Source organism: Myotis daubentonii, chromosome 9, assembly GCF_963259705.1.
Source record: "Myotis daubentonii chromosome 9, mMyoDau2.1, whole genome shotgun sequence".
In the NCBI taxonomy this organism is placed as follows: domain Eukaryota; kingdom Metazoa; phylum Chordata; class Mammalia; order Chiroptera; family Vespertilionidae; genus Myotis; species Myotis daubentonii.
The window spans coordinates 82,516,562-82,540,454 of NC_081848.1; the positions used below are offsets into that span (position 1 = coordinate 82,516,562).

Consider the following 23,893-nt stretch of genomic DNA (forward strand, 5'->3'; position numbering starts at 1 on the left):
GCTGGGGGCAGAGAGAAGCTGGGTGCAGAGGAGCAGAGGCCAGAGGGAGCTGTGGGGAGGGAAAGGCAAGGCCTTCAGCGAGCCCGGGGGGCCGAGGGCAGGGAGGGGGAGGAGGGTGGGAAGGGTCAGGAGGGGCTGTGGCTGCCCAGGGGCATCCTGTGCCCTGAGGCCAGAGAGGGTCATGGACAGATGGGACCACTGGTCCTCCGGCCAGGAAGGCAGAAGGGCCTCTGGGCAGAGCCTGTTTCCAAGTGAGTTTCGCCCATAAAGGCGTCTGAAGGCCCTGAGCGCCCACCTGCCCGCCTGCAAGTCATGCTCCTCCACGGGTGTCACCTGGGCCACTGCCCGCCCTCGCTCCCTCATGCCCTCCTGCTGGGGGTGAGGGCCTCCCTGTGCCAGCCCCAAGGCCCTGTGTGGGGCCCGAGCGCCCATGGGAGGTGCTTGCCCCTCACAGGCCTGTCTGCAGCTGCGGGGCCATGGACTCCCGCCTCTGAGGCCCGTGTCCAGGCTCCAGGTGCTCAGGTGGGTCTGCAGCAGCGGTCTCGCCTCTCCTGCAGCTGCCCCCCTGGGGGCCTGGCCTGTGAGTCTCAGCTGCTGCTGGGGTTCATGCCTCCGCAGCTCCTCTGTTCTCCGCTCCTCCTTCCTCCCAGGCTTGTGTCTGCCTGATGCTGCCCATTCCATTCTCAGGGTCAGATGGGGACAGCTCCCCGCCCCCATTAGCCCTGGGGTCCAGACTCACACAGGATCCTGGGAGAGGCCGGCCCAGTGCCTGGGGTGCAGGGAAAGCAGCCAGCTGGGGAGGCTCTTACAGGAAGTGGGGCGATTCCGGGAAGGCGCCTGCACCCTCCAGAGCTCAGTCCACCCGCTTCACTGCTCCTGGGAACCACTGCCTCCCCAAGACCAGGCCCCAGCTCACTGCCCTGCTCCTGGGACAGTGCCCAGGCCTCACCTTAATCCAACATTTCCCTTCAGAGTGAGAAATGCCCTTGTTCTCCCCCAGAAGGACACCAACTCTGGGCCTGCCTGGCCTGAGCCCTGGCCCCTTGGCCCTCCAGCTCTCCTGCTCCCACAGGTCCTGCCCTCCTGTTCCACACCAGGCCCCTCTCAGGACCCAGGAGATGCAGGGAGGGGGGGCCGAGCACACAGGACCCCCTGATGGAGCTCCAAGCCCAGCGGGGGTGACAGGCACAGGGACCACAGCAGAGCATGACCACGTGGGGGGAGGTGGCGGTCCCGGGGGCTGGGACCCTGAGCGTGACAGCTGAGCCAGGCTGGGCCTTCAGGGCAGCTCCTCAGAGGAGGGGTCTGTTTGGGGGGAGGAGAGGAGGACTGGGCGTTGCACATAACCACCCATTGTCTTCAGAAGCAGAGAAGTGCAAACAAGGATCCCGGAATGCTGGTGAACACTGAACCTATGGCAAGGGCCAGAGTTAAGCACCGATTGTCTAGTCCAGACAAATGGGGCTCAAGCTATTTCCTGATGAAATAGTCTCAGAGTAAATCCTTCTAATATTTACTGACCTTTAAGATAGTCTGTCTGTTACCTCAACTACCTGCCTAAGAACTAGATGTGTATCCAAAGGTGAATAAAAGGCTGGCAAGACCTGCGCACCAGTGGAAGTCCTCCCCCTTGAGCTGGACTTGCCCACCTGGCCCCCCATTATTTCCAAATTGTCTCTTGTCTCTTCTCTTTCATTTGTGTGCGGCTCCTCTTCCAGATCCCGAACCCTGAACCACGCGGGACGTGGGGGAACACATACACAGGGCGTGAGGCAGGGGCTGGGGGCAGAGAGAAGCTGGGTGCAGAGGAGCAGAGGCCAGAGGGAGCTGTGGGGAGGGAAAGGCAAGGCCTTCAGCCAGCCTGGGGGCCAAGGGCAGGGAGGGCCAGGAGGGTGGGAAGAGTCAGGAAGGGTTGTGGCTGCCCAGGGGCATCCTGTGCCCTGAGGCCAGAGAGGGTCATGGACAGATGGGACCACTAGTCCTCTGGCCAGGAAGGCAGAAGGGCCTCTGGGCAGCGTCTCCCTGTTGCCAAGTGAGTTTCGTCCATAAAGGCTTCTGAAGGCCCTGAGCGCCCACCTGCCCACCTGCCCACCTGCAGGTCATGCTCCTCCACGGATGTCACCTGGGCCACTGCCTGCCCTCCCCTCCCTCATGCCCTCCTGCTTGGGATGAGGGCATTTGGGAAGGACACCGGGGGTCCTCGGGGGCTGGATGTGGAGGTGAAGGGAGAGCAGGAAACCTTGTCAGGAAATTGTGGGGCCACACAATTTAGTACTGGGTGCCCTGAAGTGAGTCATGGGAGGGAGGTGGACGAGGAAGTTAATTCAGGAGAAATGTCCAGGGTCAGCGTGACCTGCCGGGAACCGGCATGGAATGGGGCAAAGGGAGCAGAGCCCTGGCCTCAGGGTGGGGCGCCTGGGGTGAGCGCTGCAGGAGGTCCCTCATTCGCTGAGGTCAGACACAGACACAGAAAAGCTGAAAAATTCTCTAATCATGAAGCGGTGGTGCCCTGGGCGGGCACTGAGGAGCAGGATGGAGGTGGGCAACACAGGGAGGGAGGCAACAGGAGCAGGAACCGAGGAGGCAGAGAAGACCCATCGCGGCCACTGCCAGAGGGTGACCCTCTACCCTCTGGGGTTCTTTCTAGAGTGAAATAATGGGTAGGATTTTGGGGAACCCCCAGTGAAGCCTGCATGGTAATTGTTATATTAATACTACAGCATTAATTCTCACAGTAATGCTGCAGTATTGGTTCTCACAGTAATGCTGCAGTATTGGTTCTCACAGTAATGCTGCAGTATTAATTCTCATAGTAATGGTGCAGCATTGGTTCTCACAGTAATATTGCATATTGGTTCTCACAGTAATGCTAGAGGAATGCCCAGCATGTGAGGGCTCTTAGCTCACTAAGTCCTCACAGCAAGCAATGGGGCACACAGAGTTCAGGAAACTTCTCCAATGTATCTGACATGAGATGAGGAGTGGACCCAGATGTACCACGTCCTTAAAGTGCCCCAAACTTTCACGGCTAGTGTTCAGGATCTGAAGAAGGTGAGATGCACAAATGAAAACACTAGACAAGAAATGTGAATTTAGAAGGCATAGGTGACCAGGTGAAAACCGCTTTCTAGAGGAGAAGCTCACTGAAAACCTGGCCTTGTTAGCTTTTAATACACATTTGTCCTTCAGAAATGCATACAGGCATATCAAAGGTAAAGTTTGGGAAACAGTAAAAGGATTATCATGTTAGGGCATTGCCTTCAGCCATTGAGCTCACAGCAGGGCAATATTATGCTGATTTTCAGCCCTGCTAAATATCAAAGTCCATTGGTCTTCCCATGGGTCTTTTTGCATTAATGCTAACTACTGCTGGTTTTAGCCTCTGGCATTGAAGAGCACCTTTCAGTCTGGAAGCACATTCCAAGGGATCATCAGCCCAGGACAGTGCTGTGGGCCCCGTGCTCTGAAAGTCACGGACAGCCAGTCCGGTCTCACACTGCGGCTGTCCAGCCGGGAGACCTTCTTCAAGGCCCTTCACCAAAATGTATCTGGTCTTGTCCTGAGTGTAGAGGTGCTGGGAAGGCTGGTCCTCATGCCCTGCTCTTACCATTCCCCATAGATCCCAAACCAGAGGCGCTGGCAGAGAGGCACAGAAAGTTGTATCAAAGCCATCTGTGCACAGAGAAGAGGGGCAGCTGGTCCAGCCTGAGGCAGTGAGGTGCCCAGAGGAGAGACTGTCTGCTGGGAGGAGAGTGTGTGTCACACGGGGAGGACTCGGAGGGTGTAGGAGGGAGAGAGAACATGGCGTCAGAGGAGCAGGAGAGAGAGAGTATGAGGTGGAGAAGCACAGGTAGCTCAGATAGAGCAGAACAGAGGGAAGAGAAGAGGGATGAGGGTGAGAGGGACGAGGATGAAGAACTGGACCATGAGCTGCCTAAAGGGTGTGGACAGCATTCTGAGGGTCTAGGTAAATCATTGCCCGATTTTCCCTGTGAAGGTCCCACTGGTCAACACCAGTGGGTAAGATTGCGTGGAATTGGACCCCTGTTAGAGGGAAGGGGATGCAGGAAGATGGCATTCAAGGCAGTTGGTACTTGGACATGGGCCTGAGGGAGAAGGAGGAGGGAAGGATGACCAGGCCTCTGATTAGCAAGCTGGGCTGAGTGACGCCAGAAGGACAGGGACAGGAGGAGCAGAGGGACAGAGAGCAGGCTTCATTCCATGGGACTGGATGCCCTGTGGGGCGGACACTCATTCCCTGGGAAGGCGTGTGGACATGGAGAAAGGCAGCCTGCATTGGGGGCGGGTGTGGGAACGGGAAGGGCAGACTGCTGTCCGGCTGAGCCATATGGGGAAAGTCCCTCAACCTCACCAGTCCCCGTGCCCACATCCTGGAGTGGGGATTCGTTGGGCCCTTTAGCCTGAGGTGCTGTTGGCTGAGTGGGTGCGTGTGATGGAAATGTCCCACTGGCAGCTGTGTGGTCGCCACCAGGGAGGGTGCCTGGCCCAGGTGCCCACTGTGTGGCCCTGAGGAGCCTTCAGTTCGTGTCTCCATGAATGAGTGCCCGGAGGTTGGGACAGAGTCTGAGGAGGAGGCTACTCAGCACCGCTATGGACAACCTGCTCGAACACCTGCGTCTTAATAGACTCCTGGAGGTTGAGTAATGTGAGAAGAAACAAATCATCTCTTCTGTCAAAGAATAGGTTAGGCCCGTGGTCAGCAAACTGCGGCTCGCAAGCCACACGCGGCTCTTTGGCCCCTTGAGTGTGGCTCTTCCACAAAACACACGTGCGGGCGCGCACGTACAGTGCGATTGAAACTTCGTGGCCCATGCGCAGAAGTCGGTTTTTGGCCTGGGCAAGTCTATTTTGAAGAAGTACTGTTGATATTTGGCTCTGTTGCGTAATGACTTTGCTGACCACTGGAGGCAGCTCCCATTTTGGACCGAGTGACATGGTAGCCACCATTTTGGCTGCATGGCTTGAAGCTCCCCTGGGGTCTACCATCTTGACATGGCAAACGCCAACTCCTCCCTTTGAATTAGCCAATCATGAAAGACTGAGCACCTGAGCTCCAATCAGAAGTGAGGGACAGGTCACGTGCATGGGGATTAAAAAGCCCAGCAGCCGCCTGCTCAGTTGCTCCCAGACCATGTGGTGCGTCCCTCCTGCAGGAGAAAGATGTTTGCCTGGCTGCCTGGCTCCGGAGTGTGCTTTGTGTTCTACAGGACCCCTGATCTTGGGGGCTCACCTTATTTCTTAAGTGTGCCGCACCAGCACGGCCAAGGGTGGACCTGAGTGGGGGATCTGAAGGATTTAGAGAAGACAGACAAGAGAAAGCTGGGTCTGGGTGGGATGCTGCCCTCTCTGATGGAGAGAGACAGTGCCACAGCCTGCAAGCTGTCTCTTTATTTTATAGCCAGATTCCACGAGGCAAAGTAAGGGCGTAGTTACAAAGTTCTCATGAGTTTCAAATCTACTCAATTACATGCACCTGAGCTCTATCAAGCCCCTATCACTCAAGACATGTGGGCCACGTGTTCAGACCATAGGTTCAAGCTTACAAATATATAGCCTCTGGCTATAATTGTGCTGGGAGGGCTCTGCCCTCCAAACTGGGACTTGCACGTGGTAATGAGAGGATTGTGCCCTCTCATTAGTCCGAGGCTTGAACTGTCCAAACACTGTAGCTGCTCTCCACACTTAAGCAAGGACAACAGGTCAGGAGATGATTGCAGATGAGAAGACAGCTGTCACTCCCAGTTCCCAAGAGGAGGGGGCATGGCCCGCTACTCAGGGCCACATGAGGGAGCCCTGAGTTGGGGAGGAGGCAGAGAAAGTGGGGAGAAACGGGGGCAAGAGCCTGGCCCGTGGTGTCTTGCCGGGAGCCGGTCCATCCTTGCTGTTTCAAGGGACCTGGCATATATAGCATACGGTTCTTAATATGTTTGCTCACCTTCTTGGCGCTGTGTTTTAACCAAGGTCACCTCTCCGAGAAAGGTTGAATCCCCAGGTAGGGATTTTCCCCTGAAGTTAGGGAGGGAATAAAACCTCTTAACTAAGTGCCAGGCGGGTAATTAATCATTTTAACTACGAACAATCATGCTTAAGCTACATAATCTTTACTCCCTGGAATGGAGATAAGAAACGCCCTAACCTTTGTAATAGAGATTGATAGGATTGGAATCAACTGGTATAAATACAGATGCAACAAGACAACAACAGACAGAATTCAGAAGACAGAACCGACACAGCACTCAGAACCCAGAACCTAGGCACAGAACCTACACAGAACGTTCTCTAGAGATAGAAGAACTTCGCTGGAGAGAACATGGCAAAAGATCCTGGACAGAAACTGGCCTCAGAACCTAGAGACAGAACCTAGCGAGAGAACATGGCAAAAGATCCTGGACTGAACCTGCCTGGAGAACCTGGACAGAACCTGGCTGGAGAACCTAGCGAGGGAACATGGCTACAGAACCTGGCTGGAGCTCCGAAGCAGAACCTCTCTGGAGATCCAGACCAGAACTTGGCTGGAGATCCTGGCTGGAGATCCTGGCTAGGCTGCTGATCAACTGAACACTGTCTCCATGTCCTTCCTTCTTCGCCGACTCCGTCTACGCCTTTGGGGACCCCTGGACCCGCTGGCGTCGGACCCCAGCAGTGTCTGTGGGAAGAGTGACTGGGGCGGGTGAGCAGGCTTAGGACTTGCTGGTAGAATGCTTTCTGCAGGCTCTGGGGCGGAGGCGCTGTCTCTAGTTGACTTGTACCTGGACCTGGGGGCATTGGGGTAGGTGGTTAGTGGCCTGCAGTGAGCTCTGGATTGGTTCATTTGCCTTGAAAAGACCATTTAAGGGGTTGCTGTGAGCTGATCTTCAGGAACTGGCTAGCCCTGGTTGGGGGGCGGGGGCAGTCTCTCAGCTGCAGTCAGACTCAGGATGTGGATGTGGCAGAGCAGAAGATGAGAGCACGCTAATGCCCAGCAATGGGGCGGGACAAAGTGCTAGGGCCCCGAGAGGAAAGGCTTCCGCCCGACTGTGTCCAGGCTTCCTGTCCCCCCTGCCCCCAACGGGGCTTCTCTGAGTGACAGCAAAGTGGGTGGCCCCAGCAGTCCCGGAGGCTCCTCTCCCAGGGCTGCTACTAGGTGTGGTGTGACAGGGAGCAGCCTGCAGCTCTCCAGCCCCGTCTCTACTGCTTCCTACCATCTGTCTATACCAAGCATGTCAAACTCAAAGGCTAACACGGGACAAATAAACAAGGTGTAAGTTTACGTGGGCTGCAAAACAACGAAAGCTTCAATTTTCATAGGAACGTAGGTTTACTTTGATAGAGACATGCTGAATACAAAGGGCTGAAATAAATGAGTCATCGTTAGCATAAAATAATAAAACATTTTAATAAAAATTAATATTTTTTCTTGAACATTCACTTACCAGACATTGAATAACTGCACAAATTAAGCGTCGTGCAAATAAACCTATTTTTCCTGTTCTCTGAAGGCGAATTATTTCCTGTTGCGCATACCACACAAGTCAGTATAAGGCTAATGATGTAGCAATAGGCTGCTAAAATAGTCCCTGCTAGTATTAGTGGAGAGAAATGGTGCGCTTGCATGTAAGGTGCATAAGGGAAATGAATGCAACACGATTATAATAATCAGTCATTAGCGAATGTTGTAGTTTATTATTAATAATCCTATATAATAAAAGGGTAATATGCAAATAGACCAAACGGCAGAATAACTGAACAACCAATCAAAGCGTAATATGCTAATGAATGCTAAGGCTGCTCAACTGCTCACTATGACGTGCACTAACCACCAGGAGGCAGATGCTCCCACTAGTAGGTTAACTTGCTGCTGGGGTCTGGCCGATTGGGACTGAGTGAGATGGGCCGGACATGCCTTGGAGCTCTCCCGCAGTCCCTCCCCAGCCCGATCGTGCACCAGTGGGATCCCTCAGCTTGGCCTGTGCCCTCTCGCAATCCAGGACCCCTCAGGGGATGTCGGAGAGCCATTTTCAGCTGGATCCTGCAGGCCACTCCCCTTGGGAGGGCGCCAGACATAGGACTCATGGCTGAGGAGCACTGCTGTGGCAGCGCGAGCCTCTTCTAATCAGGACTGATTGGGCGTGGGCCTGCGACAAGCACAGTGGGGCCAGGATGAGCGGGAGCGGCAGGTAGGAGCTTCAGGCAGTGTCGGACTGTGGGTCCTGCCTGATCCCTGCAGGCTACCCAGAGGGACCCCACCTGTGCACGAATTTGTGCCCCAGGCCTCTAGTTATGTATAACAGGATATTGTAAAAATTAAGTTATGAAATTTTTATCAAAATGTTTTTTTACATACCCTTATGTTGGCTGGACCGCAAAAATACTCATGTGGCTGCATGCAGCCAGCCACAAGTTTGACACGCTTGGCACTCTCTGCCTTTTCTGTTGTAGTCAAGCGAGGACCCAATACCCAAAGACCTGATTGAAATCTTTCAAGGTGTTTATAAGCACTGGGCAATCAATGTGGGAGACAGTTCTGTAATTCATGCGACAACTTCAGGTAGAGATTAATTATTTGTTTAGACATCAGCTTTATGTTGAGAAGAGGGGATAAAACAGCTCACTGCTGTTGCATTACCATGTTTCCTTTTTAATAACAACATGTCAGATCTTTACTCACTAAGGAATGCACTGGGGATTCCCTCAGTTGACAATTCTGCTGTGACCCTCTCTTAAGTGATAGAACATAAGGAAATGAGAAGTTCCCTCTTTCCATGGAGCCATGCAGCTTCTACACAACAATAGAAACCACTAGGCCTTTGGAGTTGTTTCCAATCCTTGCTCCACAACTTTTGTCACTTAAGTTCTGTGGCTCAAAATTGGTTCTGTGAAATGGAGAGAAGTTACCACCTGGGCGGGGTTGTAAGCGAATCAGTTGAGTCTGGCTTCTTCCAGGTAGATTCTGAAAAACTCAAAAATTTGTCTGAGTCAGACCCATGCCCAAAGATGCATCACTGCAAGTATTGTTATGATGTCATTGTGTATGGTCAAAATAAGTTTAAAAATTGTTGGGGTGAAATACCCAACAATTGGAGATTTGTTAAATGCATCAAAGTCTGACATCAGTGGAATCCCATGGCACCCATTCTAAGTTATGGTGGAGTTGCCATTTGTTGCTCTGGGAACATGTTGGCAACAGAGCCTTAAGTATTTAAGTTACAAAAGAGTGGATCAAACAATTGCACTCCTGCTAAATTTAACTTCCAACAAGAGGGAATGATAGTAGAAGGAAGGGACAGTGACCTCAGATGTCAATAGTGGGACATCCTTCTACCCCTCCTTGTCCAACATGGCACTGCTGAGCACGGCAGCATCCTAGTCTCTCTGTGATCCCAAGTGTGTCCTCCGGGTCTAGCTCTTCCGACCTTGAACATGGCTGTGTAGTATTACAAGACATGGTGAAATGTGAACCTCTGAAAGAAGTGGCAGGGGATAACACGTACAAGGTCAACAACTTCTGGGATAACAAGTACAGACCCCGGCCTGTGCATGACATTGTCAATCTGGCGAAGAAGAAAATTGGTGAAACCTGGAATGACAATTTTTATTTCCCAACTGTGAGCACTTTGTCGCTAAACTGAGAAATGGCCGCCCTGCAGCCAACAGGTAAGAGCCCTGTGGGATGATTCCATTTGGAGTTCCCTTTACAGGAGGATGAGGGGCAGCTCTTGGTAAATATCAGAGTCCCCCCGCCCCCGACATCTCCTACACAAACACTCAGGGACCAAGCACTTAACCTGCCCAAGGCCTCAAAGATACATGCACACTTCAGAGTGTGAACCAATTGCTTTGACTCCAAAAGCAGGGTAGTTTTTAACAGTTTCCTCTACAGGTTTTAATGGATTTTTAAAAAATAGTTCGAGCCCTAGCCGGTTTGGCTCAGTGGATAGAGCATCGGCCTGAAGAGTCCTGGGTTCCATTCTGGTCAGGGCACATTCCTGGGTGGTGGGCTCGTGCCCCAGTAGGGGGTGTGCAGGAGGCAGACGATCAATGATTCTCTCTCCTCATAGATGTTTCTATCTTTCTCTCTCTTCCTTCCTCTCTGAAATAAAAATACATTTACAAAATAGTTTGACTTTTAGAGAGAGAGGAAGGGAGAGTGAGAGAGAGAGAAACATCAATGTGAGAACATAACATGGATTGGCTGCCTCCTGCATGCTCCCCTACTGGGAATCAAGTCCCCAACCCTGGCATGTGCCCTTGACAAGTATTCGAACCAGCAACTTCCTGATGCACCAGACGATGCCCAATCAACTGAACCACAACATCCAGGGCAGATTTAATAGAATTATTCTGAGGGATATATATTTTCTACCTTAAACTGATCCAATTTTCTATTGCATTTTTAATGCACATCATAAATGTTATAATTTATAAAAGTTGATCATGTGTACAACAATCTCACTAAACTCTAAAATTCAATCTAATAGTTATTACATATATCTCATGGAATTAAAACATCCTCATTTTTATGGTTGTGCTTTCCATATTATACTATTACATATATTTGCTCTAAGTGTTTGAATGGCCTCTTTATAAGTACTAGAGGCCTGGTGCATGAAAAATTCATGCATGGAGGGGGCCTGGGGGCGGGAATCTCTCAGCTCGGCCTGCACCCTCTCTAATCCGGGACATCCGTCTTGCAATCCGGGACCGCTGGCTGGCTCCTAACCGCTCACCTGCCTGCCTGCCTGATTGCCCCTAACTGCTCTCCCCTAATGGCCTGATTGCCCCTAACTGCTCTGCCTGCCTGCCTGATTGCCCTAACCATCTCTGCCTCAGCGTTTGCCATGGTTTTGTCTGGAAGGACATCCAGTCTATCTGGTTTAATTAGCATATTACCCTTTTATTAGTAAAGATAAGAAGAATGTCTTCTGTTATCTGTAGGTTAAGTTCCATTTTAAAACCATGAATGAGTGTGTGTGTGTGTGTGTGTGTGTGTGTGTGTGTGTGAATAAAATTACCTCTTTACTTCCAAAAAGTGTAGGGTGGGGGAGCAACAGGATAAAAACTAAGACCAGTTCCCTACGAATCCATTGGCCTCAACTCAGAGGGACAGCAGCTGCCCCCGCCAGTTCTCAGTAGCAGGGCTGCAGGTGGGCCATGTTGCCACGGCAACTGGGGGGCCTGTTGCATTGGATACTGGTCCCTTCGGGCTGGGACTGGCCACGGCTCCCACGCTGGGCTTGTCCCTGCCCCGCAGCTGCTCCCCCCTCCCACGGCACCCGTGGGCTCCATGAATGAGTTTTTAATGATAGTGAGTGTATATCTTGCTTCTACTGAGATGATCATAGGACCTTTCTCTTTTCATCTGGTCATGTGGTCTGTATTGTCCCTGATAGTAATTTTTGGTTGTCTGTGTCCACTCAGCTAAGCTCTCTGTCCAAGAACTTGCCTCAGTGTCTGGGTGGGAATGTCAGTCTAAGGAGCCAGGCTTGTGCCCTTGACCAGAATCGAACCTGGGACCCTTCAGCCCACAGGCTGACACTCTATCCACTGAGCCAAACCAGCTAGGGCCCAATTTGTACTTCTTAATCCCTTCACTTTTTTTACCCATTCCCTGACTCCCTCCTATCTGGCAACCATCAAAATATTTTCTTTATCTGTGAGTCTGTGTCTGTTCTGCTTCTTCATTTTTTTTTAGATTCATTTGTTAATAGACATGTGTTTATTGACATATTATTTTTTATGTTTTTCATCTTTTTTTTTTCTTAAAGAATACCCTTTAACATTTCATGTAATAAGAGTTTGGTGGTGATGAACTCATTCAACACTAGGTATTGAGTCTCTAGCACCTGACAGCCACTGTGTAGAGGTGGGATTTGAACCCAGGAGCCTGATCCAGGAGGGCATCACAGAAGAGGTGATACCCAAGCTGAATATGATTTAATTCTTTTGATTAAATTGAAGCTGGAAAATGAGCTGGAGATGACCAGGGGTGATAGGGACTAAGGAAGGAGGAAAAGTGGGAGCCAGGAGGAGGAAGAGCCAGACAGATGTTTCCTGGGAAGGGCTGGGGAGTAAACCTTTTGGCTCTGGCCCACGTGTTCTCTGTCTCTCCACTCAACTCCACAGCTTTGTATCAGAAAGGCAGTCATGGACAATCCCTAATGGAGTGGGTAAGGCCATTCCTAAAAAAGCTTTTTATAAAAACAGCGGTGGGTGTTAGAATCACCGAAGGAGGAATGCACGAGGTCAAAAGGGGTAAAGAATTATGAATTTACTAGAGGTGAGGTGCATGAATTCATGCACATTGAAAGGAAATTAATTAGAAGAAACATTTAAATATTGCTATTCAACTTTTCTCTATAATACTAATAGAAGTGTCAACCAAATTCATGATTGACAATGACAGATGGAAACACACATGTGTGATTGGCGAGAGCTTTATATATATATAGATAAACTCGCTTAATTAGACCTGCTTTCTGATGTAGCTAAACTTTTTCCAGCCCAGTGAAGCACCCCAACTTCTCTTTCAGGTCATTGTCAGCAACAAAGCAGTAAATATCAACATGAAGCAGATTATTATTGTAGATCATGTAGGGAGAACAAAGGTAAAATATGTAACTGCAGCCGTGTTTGACTATATTCTGCACAGTGAGAAAACCTGAAGTCATTTTCAAGGCCCACCATTTCTTACTTCTTTTCAGTCAGGTCAAGTTTCTAAACTTTCTAAATCTCCGTTTTCTGGGTAATGAAAAAATAGGATTCTATGGAGTCTCCCATCTACCTACTCCAGGACTTCTGAGAGGATCAAATGAGATGAGGCACGGGAAAATGCTGTACAGACATTTGGTTAAAGTGTAAAATGTTTGCACCTGGCTATAAAGCAAGTCATGTTCCTGGGCTGAAGAAACTGCAAGGAGGCTAGTCGCTAGGGAGAGGAAGCTGGGCATTGCTACCTGACTTCATTACCCAGAGCCCACAGTGACCATTTCCAGGCTGGGCTGTGGGCCACATTTTACGCCTTGGGGTCTTGGCAGTGTTGGCTGCAATTTGGTGGGCTGCTGCTTTGGGGTGGTGGCGGGGCCTGTGTCCCACTTGAGGGAAGCCGAGTGTTGCTTTGTGGGCGCCAGGTCCGTAGTGCTGTTTATTGTTAAATGGCCTGTTGCTAGGGAGAGGAAGCCAGGCGTTGCTGGGTGACGTCATTACCTGGCGTCCACAGTGACCGTTTCCAGGCTGGGCGGGGCTGTGGGCCACATTTTGCACCATGAGCTCTCCCCAGCCTTAATGTGATTTGGTGGGCTGTCGCTCCTGGCTGGTGGTGGAGCCTGTGTCCCACTTGGGGGAAGCTGAGTGTTGCTTTCTTGTTGCCAGGTCCATGGTGTCGTTTCTTTGTAAATGGCCAGTGCATGTCATGAAAGCTCCTGCATTGAGCATCTGCCCCCCTGGTGGTCATTGTGCATCATAGCGACCGATTGGAGAGTTGGAGGGACATTTAACATATTAGCCATTTATATTATGAATTTTTAGGTCATCTGGATACCAAATGGGCTGAACCCCAAAATGGCGCCAGCACCCACAGGAGTCAGAGGTTTTAAAGGACTCCAGGCGGGCTTTTCCTGGGCGGAGAATTCTCTAGGCGGGTCTTGAGGGGAAGGATAATGGTCTTAGCAAGTGGAACGTGGTCTTAGCAAGTGAAATGTGGTCTAAGCAAAAGGGAATGTTGGTTGTGAAGTGGCCTAAAGGTCAGTGCCCAGGGGAGGGGGTATCGACTCAATCATGTGATCAGACCTGGCAGGGGGCTTGCTTGGGCTCCTGTGCCATAGTTTGCAGACTACTGGTCTCAGATAATTTGAAAAACCACATACCCCTCACACATTCTTAGCTGACATTGAACATTTAAACAGTTTATAAATACAACAGGTGCAGAGGACGGCATTTTTAGCACGTGGCACATATGTGTCTATTTTCTTCACATCCTTGGAGTTGCACAGTTAGCTCATGCGATTAATGGAAAATGCCTGCACGTCATTTAAATAGTCAGAGCAGGCATTACTGCCAACCAATCAGCCAAAGCAGACCTAATTTCATTCATTTATTTACATTTATTTGTTGTTAATCCTCATCCAAGGATATTTTTCTATTGATTTTTAGAGAGTGAAAGGGAGGGGAGAGACATACAGAGAGAAACATTGATGTGAGAGAGACACATCGATTGGTTGCTTCCCACATGAGCCCCATCCTGGGCTGGGAATGAGCATGCAACTAAGGTTGCGTGCCCTTGATCTGAATCGAACCTGGCACCCTTCTTTCCACTGTATCCACTGAGGCCAAACCGGCTAGGGCCAGACTTCACTTCTTTTAGGAAAAAAGCTGGCTTCCCCCTCCCCCCAACTCAAATGAATACATTACAGCAGGTTTCCATGGCAACTGTCTGGGGCCAGAATTCCCATCTAAAGTAACAGAGGTGGAGGGAGCCTCCCAGGGAGGGGATGTGGTCTCCTGGTTCTTCCCACGGCCGGTCTGTCTGGAAGCAGTGGGTGCCCCATCCTCGCTGGAACCTTACGCCTCGTCCAAGGCTGTAGATCCTGGTCAGTGAGGACGAAGCTCCTCTTCTGTGAGGGGAGAAGGGCTGTGGTGAAAGGGGAGGGGCAGGGAACCCACTGGGAAGTGCCCCCTGGTGCCCACGGGGACCCTGCTGTGAGGTCTCCCTCATTTGAGCTGAGGTGGGAGGCGTGGCAGCCTGAGGTCGGGGCTGCTCATCATGCATCTGTGCTGGTGAAGCATAGTAACCTCCATCTTGTATAAAACTGCTGTTTGAATTCTCTGCTGTTGTTAGACATTCCCTAGTCCTATAAACTCTGTCATTATAAACTCTGTCACTTTAAGACAGTCTGTTATTCTGTAAAATGGCTTTGTTTTTAGTTCAAATAATAGAAAAAGATAAACTTAACTGTCTGACCTTGCAAGCTGGCCATCCAATGTAATAGACTAATACTGATAATAATTATGCCAAGTACAAACTCATTATGTATTCAAGGTTACAACTGTCTGTAACAATAACTCACACAGAGTCCTTTGTAATATCTGCAAACAAAGAGGCTCAAAAAGTATAAATACGGACAATCTTCCTGTATGGTTTGCTCAGAGATTTAGAAAAAGACACCTCCCTCTGGGCCGTGCGCAATAAATGACTCCTAATTGTGCTGGGCTGCATATCTGGCGCTTTGGCCAGACGGGTCATGCTGTGCTGTCTGTTCCTAAAACACAGAGAGAGGAAGGTACTGACATCAGGCCAGGCCTTGAGATATGGTCTCATGGCCCCTTCCCAGCACGCAGGCCTTCTTTCTCAGAAGGCCCGGAAGTCTCATTCCAAATTTGGGAGACAAAGGACTGGAAAAAGTATAAATAAAGAGAGTTTCCTCCATATTGGGGGGCCCAGAATTTGAAAGACACATTTTTCTCTGGGCGTCCACAGAATTTAATGATGAAATGTAACTCCTGTAGTGGGCACTGCAGTTCAGCCTCTGCTTCGGCAGGGTGCTGTAACTGTGGTCATTGGCCAGCTTAATAAAGGCTCCTAAATTTAAATTCTGAGTCAGTGGTCTATCTCGCTGAAGTGAACCCATAACATTTGGAGGCCCCCAGCGAGATCTCCAGCAGGGGTGAGAGGGACCCCCTATTTAAGGAAGGAGGCTCTCCCCCATTTATCACCGGGCACGCAGCGAGATACCCCACATCCCTGTGGGGAAGGACTACCAAGGAGGCCTCCAGTCTCCATCCCGGGTCCCAGGGAGGCGGAGGAGACTCCACCCAAAGCTTTCAATTCGGAAACCAAGCCGCCTGGACTCTCGAGAGAGGTAAGGAAGACCGGTCATTAAACTGGAATTGGTACGTCCCACGGAAGGACCTATATGGAGGGCTGGACGCAGCGGTACTCCTGGTCCTGACCCGCGGCCACGATGGTGGCCGGGGTCCCTGGTTTGTGCGGCTTTAGGCTGCACTGTGTTTGTTGTCTGGTGTTTGTTGTCTTTGTTCTTTGTTGTCTTTGTCTTTGTCAAAATGGGTCAGGGTCAGTCATCTTCGTCGACCCCCTACCAGTCTGGCCCACTCCAAGTGGGTGGAAGGGGAGCTTGATCACCTCCCGGGAAGCCATAGAGCTCCCTTAGGCAATTAGTCAGGAATTGGTTGGATTGCTTAAACTCTGACTAAACATTTGGTAGAAGTCAAAAACTCGGACTGTCTGGTGTATGAATGTAAGTGTGAGAGTCTGTATGAAGCGAAATCTACTTTGTGCTGTCTGGCTGTACACATGAGAGTATTTTTTCTGTTGTTTAATGTGTTTAAAGATAGGGCAAACCCCGCTTTAGGGGAAGACAGTAGAGAACTTTTAATTGCTTTTCTCTGATGTATGATTTTGCTGTGTTAGGTTAAAATTGTAGAAGTCTAGGGTTAATTTAAACGTATAAGGCTGCAACCCAGAGAAGTTTAAACAAAGGCTTGTTAGGTTAAGACTAGTACATTTTCTCATGGCATGTGTAGGGTGAGGGAGAGGGACTGCTGGATTTTTATCATGTGGTCCCAAGACCTGCAACCTGCCTGCCCTTCCTGATAGATTTACAGTAGGTCTCTGTTAGAAACAGCATCCACTCTGACTGGGGGAGGAAGAGAGCCGAAAACTGCTCTGGAGCAGGTGTGAGATGGGGTAGTGCTGGTAGGATTCACTAATTAGCGTAGTAGGCTCTCAGCCTGCTGAGATGGAGGAGCCTTAGGCTGGGGGAAAGGGGGATGGCCAGAGAGGTCAAAAGTGGTAAAAGAGGAGAAGGATTTGGGCCTCTGGGGCTTAGAGTGGAAGAAGGAAAAATCTAGGAGGGAGAGCAGCTAAGGAAATGGTTAATGCAGAAAAAGGGGGGGGGGGTGGCAAGTCAGCAGGGAGAGCAGGAAGAGATAGTTTTTGCTATTTTTACTTATCTGAACTATGCTGGACTCAAGGCTGCAAGCTGCTACTAAGCACAGTAAGTTTTTCTCTGTCCCGTTTTGTTCTCTTTAACCCTTCCAATGCTAAATCAGACTAATACAGTATACTTGAAATTACATAGGAAGGAAGCACCTGCTCTTAGTGATCTAAGAAATACTGGCTGTTTACTTTATAGTAATCATTAAAGGATTGAGGTTTCTAAGAATAAGGAATTACTGAGTAGAAGGTCTGAGGCATGGTTATGCATTTTTAAAGGACATAGAAAGAAGGTTTAAAGGCTAATTTGAAAGTATGAAATTTAGAAAGGTTGGGTATGTAATAAGGAGAAGAGAAATGTTGAAAGGAAATTAATTAAATGATACAGGCCAGTAAGCCAGAAAGAGTAAATCATTTACATTCTGCCTCCCTAAACAGAGGGTAAATAGTTATGCCAAAGTACTTAGGGGAGACTGATCAAAGAATTCCAACAGTTGCTGTTTTGTTATAACTCTGGAGAGTCCATAAAAAGGACTGGCAAGGAAAGTCAGAAGATCTTAAAGCAGGTCAGTATATTTTTCTCCTTATGTAATTCCTCCAAAATTTGGCAATGTTAAATAAATCATGGCAATACATTTCTTTGCATAAATTCAGTAAGACCAGTTTCCAATAGTGGTTTTATTGGCTGGAAACTTTGACTGGAGTATCAATTTTAAAGAGCACTATCTGAGGTTTGAAGACTTGAAGCCAATAACAGTGCCATGGAGAAAGCCTGGTATCCTGCTTGGGAGCCCTGAAAATAGCTGGCGCTGGAGCATTAGGCCCATGCCCTACCATTACTGGCGGTTGCTCAGAGTAGAAGGGGGGGCACAGAACCCCCATGCACTCTGGGCCGTGACGAGTAGGAGGGCTACCAAGATGGGCCTTAAAGCAAAGACAATGGGCAGCAGATACTGCAGGCAGGCCTGATGGCAGCTGGATGGCTTGGCTTCCTGGCCCTACGGGGCACATTAAGATTCAATCATGAAATTCCAGCAAAGGTAGTCAGTTACCATTCTTGTTGTGCTTATGCAAACAATCAGGCCAAATTCAATTAGTATTTTAATAAACAGAGGGATAATTTTAAGGAGAAAAACTCTATTTCAATGGAGGTTATTAAAACTGACATGTTTTCTTTCCCTTCCACCGGACCAATTGTTAAAGTTTGTCTCCTCCTGGTCACAAGCCCACTTCCTTCTGTGCCCAGGCCTCATCGTCCCTCTGACAGACAGCAAGGACCTCTTGGCTCTGAGAGAAACTTCTGTCCCTCCTCAGCACGAAGCAGTTACAGAAGAAATCCAATGCCCATTTTCCCTGAAAGAATTCAGAGCCAGGATCCTTGAGGTAATATAGTAGGCAGTTAGACAGACATGAGCAGAGCAAGGACGATGGGCCAACTGGCACTACCAGATGTAACTAAGTCTTTCCACCTCTATGTGTGTGAGACTAGGGGACTCCCCAGAAGCAAGAGGGAACTAGGCTGCAGACTAAGCCGCTCAGGAGGCTGCCCTGAAACCAATGGGGCCTCTACAGATTCTCGTGACTCTTCCAGACCCTGACCTACTCACCTCACCAGCTTACACAGAAACCCAATCTAGAAAAGCTGAAATCCATAACTAATCTTTACTCAAGTTCTTTCAGACTTTACAGTCCACCCAGAAAGCAGACCAGAAGCACGTCTGAGATGATCTGTCTGTATCCAGTTCATCCCTTCCAACCTGGTGACTCTGTTTGGGTAAAGAAATTTGCCACCCAAGGACTGACTCCTGCCTGGAAAGGACCACTCCCATGGCAGCCAAGGTCGATGGGATCCTGATGTGGTTTCATCACACCCGGGTTAAGACAGCCCAGGCAAAATAGAGAGCCAAGGACTCTTCGGACCCTCTAAAGATCACTCCTGGCCCTTATCATATAAACAGGCCCACTGACTTTATTCGGCAAAGAATTAATTCTATCAAGATTATAGTCCTCAGGGCTCAATATAACTCCCTCCCCAACAAAGACCCAAAAGGGTCAATGATTTGACTCATGTACATAAAACCAGTGGGAAATGTGCTGCATATCTGGCGCGTTGGCCAGACAGGTCATGCTGTGCTGTCTGTTCCTAAAACACAGAGAGAGGAAGGTACTGACATCAGGCCAGGCCTTGAGATATGGTCTCATGGCCCCTTCCCAGCACGCAGGCCTTCTTTCTCAGAAGGCCCGGAAGTCTCATTCCAAATTTGGGAGACAAAGGACTGGAAAAAGTATAAATAAAGAGAGTTTCCTCCATATTGGGGGGCCCAGAATTTGAAAGACACATTTTTCTCTGGGCCTCCACAGAATTTAATGATGAAATGTAACTCCTGTAGTGGGCACTGCAGTTCAGCTTCTGCTTCGGCAGGGTGCTGTAACTGTGGTCGCTGGCCAGCTCAATAAATCCTCGCTTGCTGTTTAAGACCTAATTGGAGTCGGTGGTCTTATTCTCGTGAATGTTGGTCCACAACACTAATTAATTGGCTCATTAAGGTGTCTTTTATCTCATTCGATGATTTACAATACAACACTGGAACCCCCAAAGACCAATCTGGGGGACCCCAACTATTCAGGGGTGGTTGGCCATCTGCTCTGCTTTGGAGGGTCTCGGGGAGGTCTCTTTCCCTGAGCAGCTTGTCCCTGGCGTCTCTCTTCTGAGCTCCTTCCACGACCGGTAACTCTGTCTGTCTCCCTCTTACTCCTTTCTTCTCCCTGGTTCTGTGTCTACAGAGACTCCCTCCGGCTCCCTTCATAAGCGAGTGGGCACCCCTAGGCCGGCCACAGCCCCCTGAAATGCCTGAGGGAAAAGCGGAAGGCTGCCAGGCCCTGAGCACATCTCAGAGCGCTTACTGACAGGGGCTGCCACTGGGAACCCCCTCTGCCCCAGGAAGGGCAAGAATGGCCTGCAGCTCAGGAGTGTCGCTCTCAAGGACCTGGGCTCTGTCTTTTTTTTTTTTTTTTTTTTTAATATATTTTATTGATTTTTTACAGAGAGGAAGGGAGAGAGACAGAGAGTTAGAAACATCGATGAAGGAGAAACATCGATCAGCTGCCTCCTGCACATCTCCTACTGGGGATATGCCCGCAACCCAGGTACATGCCCTTGACCGGAATCGAACCCGGGACCCTTCAGTCCACAGGCCGACGCTCTATCCACTGAGCCAAACCGGTTTCGGCAATGTCCTTTAAAATGTCCTCTTCCGCCCTGGTCCTTTGACTCCGTTGGTTGGGTGTCATCCTGCACACCAGGAGGTCGCCAGTTCAGTTCCTGGTCAGGCACACGCCCGGGTTGCAGGCTTGATCCCCACAGGGGTGTGAGCAGGAGGCAGCCCTTCGATGTGCTCTCACATGGATGCTTCTCTCTCCCTCTCCCTCTCCCTCTCCCTCTCCCTCACCCTCTCCTCTCCTCTCCCTCTCCCTCTCCCTCTCCCTCTCCCTCCCTTTCTCTCTCAAATCAATAAACTATTCTTAACAGAAAATATATAGAGAGAAATGCAGTGCCAGGAGGGCCCGGCCTCTGCTTCCTCTCCCGTGGGAGGCTGGGAGCCGGGCTTCCATCCGTCCAGCGGGCTGACACCTGGCCCAACCGCACTGATGCTCACCGGCCCTTTTTTAAACTTTCATTTCACGGATTCCTGAGCCACCGCTATCCCCCTCCGTTGCGCACCCTTTAAAACACCCGTCACCTCTGTGCCAGTCAGAGTGGAGCTCAGGAAAGCCTGTTTATCGCCGACACGTGGGAGCGTGTCTGAGTGTCTCTGAATGAAGTGGGCGGTGCGGCTTTTCCTTCCCCAGCCGCTCACCTGGCGCCAAGTCACGGTCTTCCACAGAAACCTGCTATGTGCTCTGTTTTGAGCATTTTCCTTCCGGTGGAGGAGGCTTAGGTGGGCCTGTTAGGACACCAGGCATCCTGGTCCCTGTCACTGGGCGTGGGGTGGCTTTGGGGAGTTCTTTCCACGGTCCCCCCTCAGTCTTCTCCTCTGTACAGTGGGCATCTAACACGGGTGTCAGTAGGGTTTGGGGCAGATGGAGACAATTGAGAGCCTGGGAAGCCCCGCCCAGTGTTGACGCCTGGAAAGCAGCCCCTCTCGGGGTCTTCGCCCGCTTCCCCAGCACAGCGGTGTGGGCAGGGGTGGCTCACACGGCGTTGCCAAGTGCAAGACCCTCAGGGACCATCCTGACGTCACCTCCGCCTCATCCCTGCTGTCCGAGTATCTGCTTCCTTGTCCAGAACCCTCCCTGGTCAGCGCAGAAGCAGGTGATCTCGCTCCATGAGGCGCTGCCCAGTCACGACATGGGACCAGCAGCTCCTCCCCCAGCGCCCACGCTGTGCCTGGGCTGGGCTCAGCCCCTGGGCCGCCCAGAACCATCCCGGCCCAGCCCTGGGTCCTGAGAGCTCAAAGTGGGTTTTCCTAACTCTGCACTTGCTTCAGGCTCCCAGTGGCCAGCCCTCACCTAGACCGTCGGGGCACTGCCTGTGTCCTTCCCACGGCACCCCCTGCGGCTCTCTGAGCCTTTCAGTACCCACAGGGCCGCTGTCTCCCTCACACCCACAGCGCCTTCCCCCTCCCGTTCTCTCCCCGCCTGTTCTCCGCTCTCCTGGTGGCCTGTTGCCCTGCAAACACTGGCTCCTTCTGTGGTTCCGTTGGAGGGGACCCGGGTCTCTCCTGAGTGAAGATTCTTGGTGGGTGTGTCCGTGGCCAGGCCCCTGACATGGAGTGTGACTCCTCATGTCTTGTGCTGCAGGTCACTGAAACGGTTGTGGCAGGCAGTGTGATATCAGGCGTCCTAGGGGCGGGCATGGCTGTGATCGGTCCCTATTGATGGTCCTGCCGAACTGAGGCGAGCAGAAAAAGTGGTGAGGCCGCAGAATCATCCTACTGGCAACCAGTTAGTATGGAGAAGACTTGCATTTCCAGCGGGGCTGGGGTTTCCTATTGATTTCACTGTTTTATAATCAGTTCGGCTAAATTTTTTAAAATATATTTTTACTGACTTTTATTTATTTTTATTTTTATTTTTTTTAAGAAACAGAGGAAGGAGCAGGGAATAGAGGGAAACATCAATGGGAGAAATTCATCAGTGGCCACCTCCTGCACGCTTCCTACTGGGGATAGAGACTCCGGGAATTGAACCCGAAACACCTTGGTTCATAGATCAACAATCCAGCCACAGCAGTCAAGCCATTCAGGCTGCTTTCAATGGAGCTATAAAAGCACAGGAAGATTTAATTGGGGGAATACGGCTGGTGTGAATGCTATTAAAGACACAGTTGGGCTCTGTCATGGACTGAATGCTTGGTGTCCGCCTCGCCCCCCTCACCCACCAATTCACGTTGCAGCCCTAACCCCCAATGTGCTGGTGTTCGGAGCTGGGCCTCTGGGAGGTCATGAGGCTCAGAGGAGGTCATGAGGTGGTGGCAAGGGTGCGGGGAGGGCATGATGGGATTGGTGCCCTTACAAGACAGACCAGAGCCCTCTCTCCTCCACGTGAGGACAGAGCGAGAAGGTGGCCATTTGCAAGCCAGGAGAGGGTTCCACCAGGAACTGCATCTGCCAGCACCTTCGCCTTGAACTTGTCCGCTTCCAGGACGGTGAGAAATGAATGTCTGTGCTGAGCCCCCAGCCGGGGGGTGTGGCCATGGCAGCCGAGCTCAGTGACGGGCTCTTCCCCAGCCGCCTGCGTGCGTCCCGGCCTTTCTCTGCTTTTCCCAGGTTTCCTCTCGGAGGGCGAGGACGGGTGAGGGGCGGGAGACACTCCTGTGAGGGCCAGAGCAGGACCATTGGCCCGCCAGGCCCGGGGCGCAGCGGCTGGGATTGGGTGGGATTCTCGGCCATGAATGTGACGCAGCCCCAGTGGCCCAGGCTCCTTTCCTCCTGCCACTCTCTCCTCCTCCTGGTTCTGGAACAATTAGTATCGTCATCTCCCCAGCGTCGCTGGTGCCCGGACTCCTCGCTCCACGGCCTTTCTTTCTGCATCAGCTCAGCAGCCTCTCTCCTCAGTGCCTGCAGCTCCTGGGTTCCCTGCTCATTCCCGAGAGAGAATCTGATTGGCTCAGCTTACCGCATCCTAGCTCAGCCTCCTGATTGGCTGCTGTTGGGTCAGGTGACCACACTGAGCCAATCAGTTCTGGCGATGGGGCCAGTCACATGGTTTACACCTGACCCTGGAGGCAGAGGCAGTTTCACTTGGAGGGGACTGTGGGTGATTCTAAATCCATGGTTCGGCACCCCTGGTCCAGGGGCACCCAGGGGAGGGGGCGGAGCTGGCACCACCCTGGGGTCCCCCCAGAGCTGCTGGGAGCCTGGGGCTGGTCCCAGGGGAGATTTCCTGCCTAGAATTAGAGCCCGGAGCTCACGTCTCCCATTAGACCCGAGTCCCGGATTCCCCGTCTCCCACGGCTATGGGGGAGCTTTAGACCCGGAAGCGAGAAAGCCTTCTCCTGTCTCACCCGCTGGGTACTGGGCTCACAGAGCAGCTGTGCCCTCTGGCCCAGAGGCAGCCTGGGAGCGAGGCCAGCATGGACCCTCCCGGACCCGCACGGAGGCGGACATTCCCCCTGGGGATCTGAGCAGGGCCCTGCTGGGCAGCAAGTACAAGTCCTTCTCCTCGTTCTTCAACCTTCTGAAGCCCGAGCTTCGTCCCCGCCTGGAGTCTGTGCACCGAGGGGATCAGGGCCCCCAGCGTTCTCCTGCCGGGAAGGCGCAGCCCAGGGGAGGGGGCGCCCCAGGTCTCCAGTCAGAGTGTCAGGGGCTGTGCTGCCACCACGGAGAGTGGCCATTCAGTGGGGCCACTGGTGGCAGAGGCCAGGCGAGGAAGAGGAGAGCATGGGGCCCGCCCCTTTAGAGACCACGCCCAGGGCACACTAGGTGCTAGCGGAGGGATACACTG

At 51.3% G+C, this 23,893-nt stretch overlaps 2 protein-coding genes across 9 annotated transcripts in view; one reads left to right on the top strand and one right to left on the bottom strand.

Moving 5' to 3' along the window:
* LOC132241508 (phospholipase A and acyltransferase 3-like) overlaps positions 1-23,893 on the bottom strand; it is a 189,458-nt gene that overhangs the window by 70,533 nt on the left and 95,032 nt on the right. The window lies entirely within an intron of this gene.
* LOC132241499 (uncharacterized) overlaps positions 1-23,893 on the top strand; it is a 234,586-nt gene that overhangs the window by 40,504 nt on the left and 170,189 nt on the right. The window lies entirely within an intron of this gene.